Raw genomic sequence first — 14,916 nt, forward strand, 5'->3', positions numbered from 1 at the left:
TTAGAAACTCATATGATTTCCCTTGAAATGTTTCTGCAGTGGATATATGCCTCAGTCACAACACATTACAGAAAAGGGGTTCTGCAATATTTCAAACAAAAATTTCCAGAGATGCCTTGGCAGAGGGGTCATAGGTATGGGTATGCTATTGTCTCTCATCTGTAAAGGAAAAAGAAAGATTCAGGAAGGTAAAAAAGTCCAAGGGTATGCCCAAGATGGAAGGTAAGATCAGCCATTTCATGTCAGGGCAAAAAACTCTCCTTGCTCTGCACATTTATCTCACACTGGATGCAACTCAGAGGAAATGTCCGAAATGAATGAAGCCAAAACAGCACATTTCTCACAATCCTGTCCTTAACTGTAAAACTGCGTCTTAGCAAAATGCAGCAGTTAAGGAGAATAATTTTATTTATATCTGCCCTACTTCATAGTCAAATACACAATTCATTATTCAAATATTCCCTGCTCAAGATGAGGTATAACTGGGAAGGAAGAAATGCTGACTAAATAGGTCCAGAACTGCATCTGTTTCTTGTGAGCAGCTGGAGGCAATGAACTGTTATTAATTTTATTATGTATTTTGTAGTTGCCAGAAGCAAGTTCGATGTAAAGCTCTTACTAACAAGGTGTATGGAGTGGAAATGGCCTCCCTATTGTTGACTGCATCTTCTCAGTAAAACTCTTTTTATTCCTCTCATGCTTTAATCTGTGTGAGCAGCAAGAGAATATTCCTATTGTTCTCAGGATGTCAGAACAGTCCCAATTCTGGAATCCTCTCCCATGAATCTACATGGCTGAGCCACCAAGACCAAGCATCAAACATTGCAGGAGCAGCAACCTACCATTCCTTTCTATTGTTTTCCTCAGATAAAATCCACGGTAATTCCAGTGCTCTTTCTTATCACCAAGAGCATGAAGTTCATACTTCAGAGACAATCTCTATGGTATTAAAATCTTCTATGTAACACCATCAGTGATTTCATGCTTGTGATAGATGGCCTTGTAATGCATTACCGTGTCTTCAGAGATATTTGGGATGCACAATAGGCCCTTGAAGTGAAAAGGTGACAGTAAATGCCAATTTTCTTCTGGTTTTATTTCATACCCAATGGACTATGAAGTGGATTGGAGTCAATGAAGCATTCTGGAGACTTGTACAAATCACGTTGCCTATGCAGAAATAGGACATGTAAAATTTTTGCCTCCTAACAAATATATAAGCTAAAAACTTTTGGCTTTGTAACTTGTTTGTCTTGATCAAATGATCCATTGAAATAAAAAAGAGGAAGACTGCCAGTTCATTCAATGAAATTTTGGAAGCATAGGGTGGACTTGAATTTGAAAGGCACTGTATTAGTCCAAAGTCACAGAACTGAAGACATTAAAAGGTGTCCTGTGAGATACCAAATGCCTACAAAGCACACAGAATTTAACCTATTTTTACTCTATTTTTCTCATAATTGTAAATAGCAAAAGACCTACAAAGACATGCAGTTAATCTCATCATTTTACTCTTTTGTGCATTGAATTCCTACATTTTGTGAGAGAACATATAAAAGCAAGAACTCTGAGCCAATGTTTTGATAATTTCATCAATGTTTCAATGGAATGAAGCTGCTTGGAGTGAAATAATCATGGCACCCACATCACATTTTGAAAAGAGCTATTTTCCTTTTAAGTTCTGAGCAGTAAAATGTTGTTCAGACAACAGCCCATAATCTCCATCAGTGTCAGAATTTCAACCTTTCTTGAAAAAACAGAAAGCAGGAAGAGAAAGAACTCCAAATAAATTTAGTAGTAGAATCCAGGTATGTGTCTCATCATGGAGCTTGGATTAATTCAATTCTTTCTCCACCTCAGCAAACAGTTTGGGGCTATTGGCAAGCAAGATGTAAGAGATAAAAGTGCCAAGTACAGCAGTACTTTTAGGTTAGCAATAGTGACAGCTAACAGAAAAGCACAACATTTCTGCAATGAGACTACTGGGGCTAGTGACAGAGGGGTGAGGGTAAAGCGACATCCTGCCCCATTCCTGGAAAACTGTGTGCATTAGGGACCAGGTTTAAGAGCAGACAATTTGTCTGTGTATGATGTTTCATGACTAAGACTGAAAAAGCAATTTTGCAAGGAATTGTGATCTTAATGAATTTAGCTATTTCTCCGGTTCACAGAATATCCAGAAGCAGCTCACAATTACCTCTAAATTATCCATTGTTGGAATTTACACATCTTTTTGCAAGTCTTTTCATTCCTCTGGATTGATTCAGTTATTGAAACTGCTTGGGTTAGCTGATAATAGTGACAAATCCTACAGGATTGCTGTTGTTCCTAAGTGGATTAGCACAACTCATAATTAAGAACAGGGTTCACAGGAAATCTTGAAGAGGTTCCGGCTTTCAAGGAGCTGTGCAATGAATGCCACGTCCTAAGGTGCCTTCTTATCCCTCGTGCTGCATTCCCAAAGGGGCACTGCCTAGTGCCTGACAAAGAGATGTCTCTGCAGTCAGCAACCAGCAGGATCAATCCCCAAAGGATCTTTGTCCCTCAGAAGAAAAGATGTTTTTCAGGAAGTTCTCAGCTTCTCACAGCAAATACCATGTAAGTGTTCCTGTGCAGTTGCCGAGCAATTTTCCACTCTCTAATTACAATGACTATGCCCTAGCTAGAACATTCAGATTGTTTCCAAGCTCCTAAGACAAGACTAGCCAGAGAAAGTGAAGTGTTGAGAAATGAAATGGTCCCAGATTGGGATGAATGGAATGCAGGATTTGGGATGGATGCTGCTGAATGTGCAGACCTGCAGCTAGGCCTAGGTTTGCCCTGTACAACTTCCTTGTTACAAATCTGGCTATAAAGATAGAATAGAAGCTTAACTTAGCCACTGAAAAATCAAAATTAAGTTATTAAAGGAAAAAGCATCTAATGCACTTTAAAGATCATTGCTTATCAAATTCATTCAGAATGTGCATTTTAAATTTTAAGTATTATCATCTAAGATGAAAAATTTAGTTCAGGCCAGTTCTGTGGTAGCAGTCGTTGTCGGGACATGAAGGGCTTATCAAATAGTCCACTTGTCACTAGTCCATTATGTCTGCAAAATCTGACAAAGTTAGAGAATAATTTTGATAAACATATATTCAGGATATATGGGTATTAGGCAACCCAGATTGTATCCCCTCCATCTGAGTTTTGGTACAATCATGGCCAGAAATTCCCATTTTTTTTCCATTTGGAACATGATCCGTTTCAGCCTCTTGCTGATCATCAGTGGATGAACAATCTCTACAGCACCTGCAATTGTTTATTCATGGAGATACTTGATACACTTGATTAAATAATCTCTCAAACTACTATTTAAAAAACAAATAAATCAAACTTCTTAAATCTCTTGCTGTGGGAAATGGGCTTTCTAGGTTTCTGGATTATTTCCAATATTCTTTCCTAAACCCTCTCTAAACTCCTCCCTTCTTTGCTTAAAGGTGATCATGAAACCTGTTAAAATAATGAGATCTCTTTTTCTTCCTTACAATAGATATAATACCATTTTTTCAGTCAGAAGGAATTTAGTTGAGTCAAATTTTCCTCCTTTTTGGAAATCCATGGATTAAAAGTCATCAGTGCATTGAGGCTTCAGCTGAAAAAGATAAAAAATTAATAAAAAATTACAATGTTCCTATAATTCTAAAACTGGGGGTTGCAGCCACTGAAAGAAGGAAATGGAAATGAAGAAAATTTTGCATGCTGATACTGATCCCAGCTTCTTAGACATATTTTAGGCAGCAAAGAATGGATGTTTCTCATCTCACTCACTAAGTGAGCCTGCATCCTCCAGAGGGACTCCTTTAGGTCCTAAGAAAAACTGTGTCAGTTCCCAGATGTTCTCCAAATGTTTGACACAAAAGGGTAAACTAAGGACAGAGATATTGCTGTAAATTACTTTTTTCTCTCTTTAGTGGATTTAAATGAGATGTTTATTATCGCCTTAACATTCTTACAGTGGTTTAGTTCTGTATAATAGCAAAGCCAGTACTAAGTTAATTAAAAGAGCTATAAAGTCTGCAAGAAGCCAGCAGGTTTCTATGGGTTGCTGATCAAAGGAAAAGTGGTTCTTTTTTAAGTGTTTTTATCTTGGTCCTTTAGAAACACTACATCTCTCTAATCACGTACGATGTTGCTATGATGACAAAATTACATAAACCCAATAACTTGAAACAAAATAAGGTCGAAAATGGAATTCACCAAAAAAGGAAAAAAAATCAACTTCAGCAAATCAGACCAATAATTTACAAGAGCAACCACAGATCAGTCTAGAACAATAATATTCTGTAATCACAGCACTTCAATGGCCTAGTTTAAGAATGAGTAACAAAGGACAGAAATTATGTGGATCAATAATTCACTTGAATGGTAGTAATACATTCTTGTAGTAATGGAGTTTGAGTCAATGAGATGAAGCTATGGCTATACACTACCTGAAACTGGGGGATGTGTGTGCCAGGGTTACACCCCAATCAGTCGTCAAGTTAACATGCACATATATATTTTTAATGTTCAGACCAGTGAACTATTTGACTCTAATCATACACTTACTTTACTTACAAATAATGGATTTTTGTTTGTTTCTGTAAAGAAGGGCAGCATAAATATGCTCTATATTCTGAAAGAAAACAAAGCAAAATGTTTATTCTTCTCCATAATACAGAGGTATTTTTAAAAACAGAGGTATGCTCTGGAAATACCTTTTTACTCTAAATATTTCAAACACCTAATTAGTTTTCTCCTATGCTTTTAACTACTTTTCCTCTCCAAGTATAAATGGATTTCTGAAGAAGGGGGATTTTTTCTGGGAGAAGGAGAAAGAGAAGATTGTAATTTGTTGTGCATATTAACAGTGGACACAAAGAAAAAAGGGAAATTTTCCTACCTTCCTATAACATTTCCTGTAAAAAAATTATTGTATTTTAAAAGTAAAGTGTATCCCAAGGTATGCTATAAAAAGAAAACCAACAGACTTCTGAATTTTCATTTTCATATCTTTACATAGATACAACATTGTGTCTGTCTCACCTACAAACCTTTTTGCACAGGTATTTTAGTAAACACATAGGACATTTCTTAAAAAGTGCTTTTGTCAGGTAAACTAAAATTTTGTAGAGAGATCCTAATTTGAAAAATGTTCAGTGGGAAGATTCTGAGGTACATAAAGACAGAAAACTCTGTGTTAAATCTATGAATGTGACTTATATGATCTAAAAAAAGACCAGTCATGTTTTGAAAACACTTTGGATGTTTACTGGTTTTCTGATAAGAAATTAAGACAAATATGAAAGTCTGAAGGATCAGAGCAAGAAAGAATAATCAGCCTTCATGCACATTTTATTTTGGATTCATTGGCAATTATAAAATGCTTTGCCACTGAAACCCCTCAGTGATTTTGACGTGCCATATAAATGAGGCAGGACAGCAAAAAGGTGATAATTTTGACATAAAAATTACATGGCCTTTTGTATTTTCTGTAAAGAACTGGAGGCAATTTGATTGTAGCAGAGACATCTTCCAATGTAAATCTATTTAGGTCAGAGTGTAAGAAACAGAATTTAGGTAGTGAGAAATTTTGTGAATACTTTTTCCCAGTAAGTGTAGCCCTGTTTTGCAGTGATAGGACCTGGCAAATTAGGCTGATTTTTGCTGATCAACTCCATTTCCACAAACATGCACCAAATTATTTACGCAAAATCAATCAGCATGTGGTGTCTTTGCACACTGTGCACTTTATTCTTTTCCCACACACTGAAATGGGGACAACATGGTATAAATCCCTCATTGACTCTACACTGGGATACTTCTCAAAAAACTTAAAAATGTTTGATTAGCAATAAAAAGGAATAACAAGCTATTATTAATGAACATATTTTTTTTCTCTGCATGATTATCTTTGATGGCAAAAGAAAATGGTGGTCATACCAAAAGCAACTCAAATATCTACAGTGAAAGTAATTTTAGAAAGCACTTGAAAATAACAAACATTTAATATGGAATTCAAAAGGTGATCTGAAGAATTCATAAATATTCTTAAGGTTGGTTCTGGTGTCTTTAAGGACTTTAGATATGTTAATCTATTTCAGACTTTGGATTGATTAAGAACACTGACTGAAAAAATACCTTGTGGCTCGAGTGCACTGGCTGAATATTAAGCCAGGTTCCTGCCATGAATGACACAGTCTTGCGTGTATCTTAAAGCTTTTGGCCGCATTAGACAGAAAAACACATACTGAAATGGAGCTGTTCTGGAGTAATTTATGAATACTCTATTTTGCTCAACATAAATAAGTTTTCATTGCAAGAGTACAAGAGGGTGGTCAGGAGAAACAAGTGGTGAGATAAGGAGAATGGCTAGAAGTAAGAGATAAATCCAGTGAAAGTTTGTGGGCTTTCAAATCATTAACTTTAAAATTTTTGTTTCCTCAAAGAACAAGCTATAGTAACAGTTCCTCCAGAAAGACCAAATTTTGCAAATTCACTGGATGGGAAGGAGTTCTACTATGAGCAGCAAAGGTTGATAGATAAAGGAAATTGTTCAGACAAACTAGGTGAAGAAAGATCTTTGGATGTTTATCAGTTCTCTAGTTTCATATATGTACAATCATATACTTTGTCACCATCTAAAATACTTATCTTTCCAGTGGCTCACCTTCCAGGTGAACATGGTTAATGCCTGCACTGCTCCGCAGCTCAGAGTAACCTCATGTGAATATCCCAGGTACAGTAAAGACACACAGCCTGGCCTGGAGATGCCTTAGGGGAGGCAGAAAAGCACCTACCCCGGGTCACAGGTACAAGAGTACCAATTGGGGATGTTCTAGAAAATCATAAAATTCATGCTTAAGACCTAAGTTTTGAAAAATGCATGTGTACTCTTGAGTTTAGACGTGAGACTTACAGCTTCATTAATTTGGAGAGCTGCAAAGACATTACAATGGCACTATTGAAAAAAAAGATAAAGAACTTTCCATCCAAAGCTGTTGAATTCTTCCCAAGCAAGCAAGCAAGCAAGCAACTCTCCTTGATAGCTAAGAAAGGTGGCATTTTGCTATCATGACTTATGCCAGTAGTGGGAACTTAGCCAGGGGCAGCAGGGAAAATAGTTGCCTAATTCTAAATTCTCCATACCTAATAATAAATAAGTGCTCCGTATACTACACAAATGTTCTTTCTGGAAAATGTCCTCCCCTTTCACTCAAACTGCACAAAAATATTCCTGCAATAAAATGTCCTCCCCTTTCACTCAAACTGCACAAAAATATTCCTGCAATAAATATCATAGACCTTCGTATAATATCTGTAAGGAAAGTCCCTCCCCACAATATTTCTGTTATTGTACAGGGCATGTTATACCCACAGTTTCCAGAAACTATTGGAATAAATAACCCATTTTAGACTCCCCCTAATTAGAGTCAGGGAAACAATATGTGATTAACAGCCCACAAGAGCCAGTAAAAGCAGGGAAGGCAGAGATTGTGGAAGCAGGGTCATGCAGAGGTCTTGGTGACAGAGAGGTGAACCAGACCTAAAATCTTCATCATATGCTGCTGCAGTCCAATTACTGTGTATTTTGCTACTAAGCTCAAAACAAAAATTGTAGGTTGTGACAGGAGAACATAGCTAGGAAAAAGACCCTGAGGAAATGTAAACCTTGCCAAATACTGAGGAAAGTGCAGAGAACATACCTTGTCACCCAAAATAATAAAGGAAGAGGCCTTCACACAAGAAAACACACACCAAAACTCTCCCCAGTGGTTTCAGACCTGGCATCTGAAATATCACCTTCCTGGGCCTGGTTCTGTTGTGCATTGCTACACTTAAGGATTTGCTTAACTTTATAGAGATTACTTCAATGGGACTCCTCATACATGCCACCAAAATTAAATCATTAGATTGCTTAAGTGAGTTTGCTGGATCAAATGCAAAGATCTTTGAAGGTTTGTGTCCAATTTGTAGACCAAGCAGGGCATGCTTATAAAAACAGCTGAGTGTTTTTCAGCTGAAGAAAGAAGGTGTGGAGTTTCTACAAGTTAAGTAAATTGAGTCCATCTTACAGCAGCTTCCAGATGCCATTGTTGGGAATTTGGCTCCTTCTGTATTTCTCTTCTAGAGATCCATGTTATAAGGTTTGTGCATAAGAAATTCACTGTTCTGTTTGCTGTAGGGTGTTTGGAAGCAGTTCTAGTGGGGAAGAAGCTTTTGTGGTGAACAACTGCAGTTACAAGCAGTTCAGTGCACAAGCCCTGGAACATATTGTGTGCCATTAATTTGGATACAATATGGAAAGTTAGAAAACAGGCAGCTGAATACTGCAGTTTGGCAAGGTATAATCTAGGTAGCCTTAGCACTATATGCAGGAGGCACTGGGAGCCTTTGGGTTGAATGACAAACCTCTCCTACTTTCACACATTTTTAGATACTTTTAAGTTGCTATTCATGGTAGCACCTGTTGCTGACTTGAGCCTCCTAGAAGCCACCAGTGTAATTTTAGTGGCCACCACATACAATTCGATGCTCAGAGTAGCCTGTATGCATTTGAAGGAGCCGAGAAGGCTGTAGGGTTGATGGATTAAAAAAAAATCCAAAAATACATCCTTTCTCTGTACAGAGAAGTGAGTGCCATAGCTTCCTTGCTCTCCCTTCCAACATCATTTGCTGCTGAAATACAGCATTTATGTCACTGAGGTTTAGTGCCAAAATGAGCATTTGCCACCTATACAGGAGCTTAAAGTAGCACAGAGGCTGACAGAAATACCTTGAAGGCTGACAGAGGGGTGGTATTCTGATGTAGTATACTCTGTTGTAGGAAGTTTTTATTTATTTTGAATTATATAAGCACCCTGGGGAGGAATATGGCTTAGATTTACTCTGCTCTGACCCAACCACAGTGTGCCTGAAATGCAAAATTATCCTGGAACACTCCCCAAGAGTCTGGAAATGGTGTAGTCCTACTGAATCATAGATTTTTAGCAGCTCTCCTGCCTGGGTCCCACTTGGTTAATGTAATGCTGATTAAAGCAAGTACACTTCTTCTACAGCACTCCCATTCATCCCTCCATAGCCATTTACTGCAGAGACCATGCAGGCTTTTAATTATTTTACTAAACAGGGAGCATTTTTCTTGGAAGTGCATCTTGAAATTTTAATCACCATGCTTTTAATTCCAACAGGAAGACCTCAAATAGCAGCAAGGTCCATGTGAAATTCCACATATGTTTCAGCTTTCCTTCCACAGCACCAAGCAGAAGGAAGGAGTCCAAGGGGAAGGAGGGAGCCTCAAATAATACGTAGCACTGTTACTGTCCCCAAGTCATAAATCCCAAGGCTTTGCTTTTCTATAGGAAAGCAAAGCCTGTTTTCTGGCTCTTCCACAGCCAAGGGTGCCCCATCCCACTGTCTTTAGCTCACACAGAGCAGAAGAAACATACCTGTCCACTGAGGTATCTGAGGTATCATAGCCAAGATTACAAGTTAAACTCTTGGAGAAGAGGAAGAGAGAAGAGGAAGAAAATGGTCCTCTTTTTTTGCTATCAAACAAGAATGAGGTTCATCCTGTCTTTGGACTTAATTCTCAGATGTAAAATATATCTCCAGTTAAAGTCAGCTACCTGGCAAAAAAGAAACCAAGTACCATCACTTTTCTCTACTAATGCAAAAGATTCCCAGGATAAATTAATCTCAAACCTGGAATCGTTCTCTGTAAGCAAATCTTGCTTCAATAAATCAAGAAATCATCAAACTTGGAATGTTTTTCACAAAGATGACAAAGCATATTAAGTTTTTGCAGTTTTTGGTCGGAGGATGCACTTGTGAAGGTGCAATAATAAGGTGAATTAGCTACCAGCTGAAATTAGTTATGAAGAGACCTTGAGAGAAATTCAAGCCAAAAAAAAAAAAAAAAAAAACAAAACCAAGAAAGATAGAAATCTGAGAATTCACATTTGCTTTATTAAGCAATGAAAATTAAGATGTCCTTGCATCACTCCTAGGCAGTTTAATCCTTTATTACTAATAAATGATCTTTTATTTAAAGGATTTTGAAGTGGACAAAGATAACAGTTTAATCATTATGATGCAAAGCCAAGATTTTTCATCTTCAAAGTGCAGAAATATCAGCATACACCAGTAATAATGAACCTTGTTAATCATTAGCATCCCTCAAATATAATGGGAATAACACTTTTCCTAAGAGCTTGCAAAAGAATTGAGAAAAAACAAGTGGGTTTTTTATAGATTAGACCTTTTATAACTAACTTTATTCATATTTTAATGAGTAATGTATGAATAAGTGGATTTTTAAGTTAACAAATGAATATTTAAAGAAAAAAGAACAGAATGAATTTGTCAATCAAAAGACCTCCAAACCCAGGTACATGCTCCAGGCGTGATCTTGAAAACATTTATGCACATGAGTAACTCGTGACACATGACTCATCCCAGTAAAGTCAAGGGTACTAAATTAACCTTTTATGAGGAATTCATGTTGGGATGACACTTTGTATTCCACGCAACACAGTGGAAAAGATAAACATCTGCATGGTAGGGGCCTAATATAAAAGCATAATCTAAGCTTTTCTCCAGAGAGAGATGAAAGTATTGGGGAGCAGCTCTGTGGAAAAGGACTGGGAGGTGGGAGGCAGCAAGCTGAGCATGAGCACATGATGTGCCCAGAAGGAAAGGCAACCAACAGCTCCTGTGTGTGTGAACAGGGGCACGGCACACAGACCAAGGAAACAGGATCCTCCCTGTGCCTGTGGCACTCACCACTCCAGATAGGGCATTGAGTCCTTGGTGTATGAGCAGGGACAGGAGGAGCTGGGCTGCCTCAATCTGGAGAAGAGATCACTTTAGGGGCATCCAACAGCCCCTCAGTGCCTACAAGGGGTCATCAGGAGACAGAACTAGATTCCTGTACTAGTGGTAGAGCATGGCAGAATGAGACACTAATGTCCATACATGAAACTAGAGAGTTTCAGGCTTGATTTAAAGAAAAGCTTTTTCCCCATGAGGACAGTCTGAAAATGGGGCAGGTCGTACAGAGTGGTTGTACAGTACCCCTCCTTGGAAGCTTTCAAGATCCAACTGGACAAATCCCTGAGCAGGCTTGTCTGATTTGAGCAGGACTGTGAACCAGATCACCTCCCCTAGCTCATTTTAACTGATCCCACAATCCCACAAATCACCTACTGCTGCTTAAACCATGTAAATGTTGAATTGGCTTTAATTAAGGAAGAAATTATTCCTTTATTCCCACATTTTCCCAGAAACAGAAACAGTTTTATCCTTCTAATGAAGTTCCCCAAACTTGCATACTACCAGGCAGCCTTGGTCCTTCCATAATTACAAGCACTTAGCAAGAGTTACTGGTATCACTACTTCAGTCAGTATCTCTACTATACTCCTGGTATATCACATCAACAGTGAAACAACAGAAACTTATTCAACAGATCTTTCTGTCTAAGAATAGATTCAGCTTACTTCATCAGCCATCTCGCTTTCTTCAGTTTTCCCAGTAAAATACCATGACAAAAGGATTATATACATCACCATATGAAACTGTGTGCGACCTCTAATATATACTTTTTTATTGATTAATACCTTGGTAGGAATGTGCACCATTTGTAAGAGAGTGAAGGAAATCAGTATATATGAATCCAGAATGTCTTTTCGTTCTATATGGCCCCTCTTTACAATGGATGCACAAACACAGGCTACTTTCAGTTACCCAAAAGATTTATGCACAAAGGTCTCACTCCTGTGGGCTAAACACTGGGCTCCATGGTAATTTTTTAAAAATCCCACTTTAAAGTCCCTTATGTATCAGAACTGTCTGCAGGCATAAGCACCTCTGTAAGGGTCTACCTAGAAACTAGAAATGGTCATGGTTATCAAACCTTATAGCCATCCTGGCTGGGGCATTGTGTCAGGAATGCAGCTCCTGTAGGCTGGGAATGGGCAAGGGATGTAATGGGAAATGGTGATATTTTACATGCAAGGCAAGCAATGACTGCTCTTACTCTGCCTTTCTGTGAGGGACCAGGTCTTGTGTGTATATGCATGGTACCAAGGTCCCTCTGAGAACCCTGTTCTGCCCAGTGCCAGGCCCTCAGGAAGGTTCAGACAGGAGAGATGAACACATGAACTCCAGCTACAGGAGCACATTCAAACCCAAAATACTCACACCTGAGGAACTTTAACTTTGAAGTGAAGACAGAGAGACATCCAATGAGATTCAGTAGCTCTGAAGTGGCTAGTCTTACAAAGTCTCTGGGGATTCATATCCTCTTAAATACTTATGCCTTCTATATCTAGCCATAAGTCCACTAAAAATGTTTGCAGCAGATCTTGCGGAAGGAACACATACTTTTGCAAAAATCAAACAAAAAATGCAAATAAATAAATAAATAAATAAATAAATAAATAAAAAAAATAACTTTCAGGAAAAAATGCTAGAGGAAGATCCTCTTCAGCAATTTTCCTGCAAAAAAGTCAAGCTCAAGATGTAGATAATAAAAAGACCAGAGAAATATCTGAATAAATTCTCGGCTGGTATCTTAATAGTTATAAATCCTCTTATCTCTCTTGCAGAATGCTTGCAACCATCGCAAACTACTTCTGCCAAATCAAAGAGCGGCAAGAATTACAAAAGAGGACAGACTAAACCAGATTTTACCCATCTTGGACCAACAGAAAAATCAAGTATATCTGTTCTGGATACCATCATAATTAGTGAGAGGGTCTTGTAGGTAAGGGGAGAGAAGAAGAGGGATATGCTAGAAATATTTTTTCTTACAGTATTGGTATCTTCTACTTTTTCCAGCTTTCTTTTGGGGTCATATTAAGAAAGAAGAAATCCTATAATCAATGTTCCAACATCAGAAAGTCAGCTAAAATACATGGCTTTCCCACTGCAGATCTCCTTATCTACCAGTAATTTAATATCTACAACAGAAATCTGAAGTGATATTTGACATAAGTTTTTAAACCAAGGTGAGGGAATATCCTGCTGTCCAAGACTTTTTTCTATGCTCAAGTGCCCATGGCTATCCTTTGGAAACCATTCAAGATTTTTTTTTTTTTTAATGTAGCCTTCCCAGTCTAGACCTATATTAAATGAAGGATTGTAAACCTTTCTCAGTAGATGATAGGGAATAGCCAGACTTGTTATCTCTCTGATTATTCTTGAATTCTTAAAAGCAACAATAGTAATAATATGGATTGGTCTCTCATGAATATGATGATGATTTGGAGGTTTATCTTTATCAAATGATACAAATACAACAGTCTAAAGCTAATTACGTATCTGGGAAACAAGAAGGATAGATAAAGAGTAGCTGCCTGAACCATGCCTGACTAAGACTGGTGCATGGAAGAATATTAATTGAAGGACTGTCCCAAGACCAGTGCAGGATTCTTCTTTTAAGTGCACACAACCTTTAGCAAGGTCATGTTGTATTGTACTCCTTTAGTGTCCTGGATGGTTCCCCAGTGCTGGATGCTCCCACACCAAATGTCCCCTCAGACATCTGCTGAGGCCTGGAGCAGTCCCTTATTTCACCCCCTTATTTCACCCCCACAGTCCTGTGACCTCACCCATCACCAGATGTTGGCTGAGGGCACAGCAGGCGATGACCTGTCCCCTGCTAGCAATGAAATACGTTTAGGTGTACAGCCTTGCTCATCAGAGAGTTGGACACATAACAAGTACATCTCTTCAGCCACCTCAAGTACTTCAGAGGGCATGGAGTCATATTTGAAATGAGTAGCAGCACCTTGGACACAATCCATAATTTAGGCCTAAGTTATGCTCAAGGCTGGTTCATGTCACAGAATTATACAATTGTATCCTTAACCATTATAGAATCACATCCTTTTTTTGCTTGATGGAACTCACATAATTATGAAGGCCACATAGAGGACAATACTTTTGCAGGGATCAAAACAGTTTTAAGAGCTAAGGAATATGACCTTTCTTTCCAGGTTCTGCTTGGAGGACAGAAAATATGTTCTTTAGAGCATTTACAACATTTCTTGGTTTATTATGGGCTAATGAGGCATGTGTTACCCCTAAACAGCATGAAAAAACCCTCAACCTTCTGCTGTGAAAATTCAACCTTTTCAAGGTTGTCACTAGTCTACAGCCAAAAACATCAGATGCAGAGCTGAAAATAATGAACTATATAAATATACATGTAGTTTTTTTCACTTTACCCTCCTGAGTATGCTCCCTAGGTGCTTCATGCTGTGTCAGTTTTCATCTGCTAAAGATCTGTCTTAACACTTGGAAATTAAGTTCAAATGAGACTTCTTGAATAAGTTTGGGAGTGGTAGAATATAGTACCTAACTGAAGTTGCATTAAAACTTTTAAAAAGTGTGTATTGCACCTATTTTTCTTTTCTATTGCCAAAGATACGGACAGAGTTAATACACATGGTGCTCTTGATTGTGTTCTTTCTCATGTAATTTTTTTTCAGAACTGAACAAATCCCTGTTCTGGTATTTGGTTTTGTTCTTGTATTCACCTTCATGCTCCACATACAAAGGAAGAAAAAATATTTTTACTGCAATATGAAATTGTTAGAATCCTAACACTGATAAACCAAAGTCTGTAAACAGACACTAACCAATAAATCCACCCTCACCCAAGCATAGTGTTATTTAGCAATTAATTGTAAAGTTGTTTGTCGGTTGGTTTGTGATTTGTACATTTCAATTTAGCCTCCTCAGATACTCCTTTCAAACAAGGTAAGTAGACAGATTGCTCCTGTCTAGTTCCACCTCATCTTCAGCAGCGGGTCTCCAGTTTATACTTTGGGGTGATACTTTGAGCATGGCTGCACAAAATGGAACCCAGGTGGAGGCACTGTGGAAAA

Source organism: Taeniopygia guttata, chromosome 1, assembly GCF_048771995.1.
Source record: "Taeniopygia guttata chromosome 1, bTaeGut7.mat, whole genome shotgun sequence".
In the NCBI taxonomy this organism is placed as follows: domain Eukaryota; kingdom Metazoa; phylum Chordata; class Aves; order Passeriformes; family Estrildidae; genus Taeniopygia; species Taeniopygia guttata.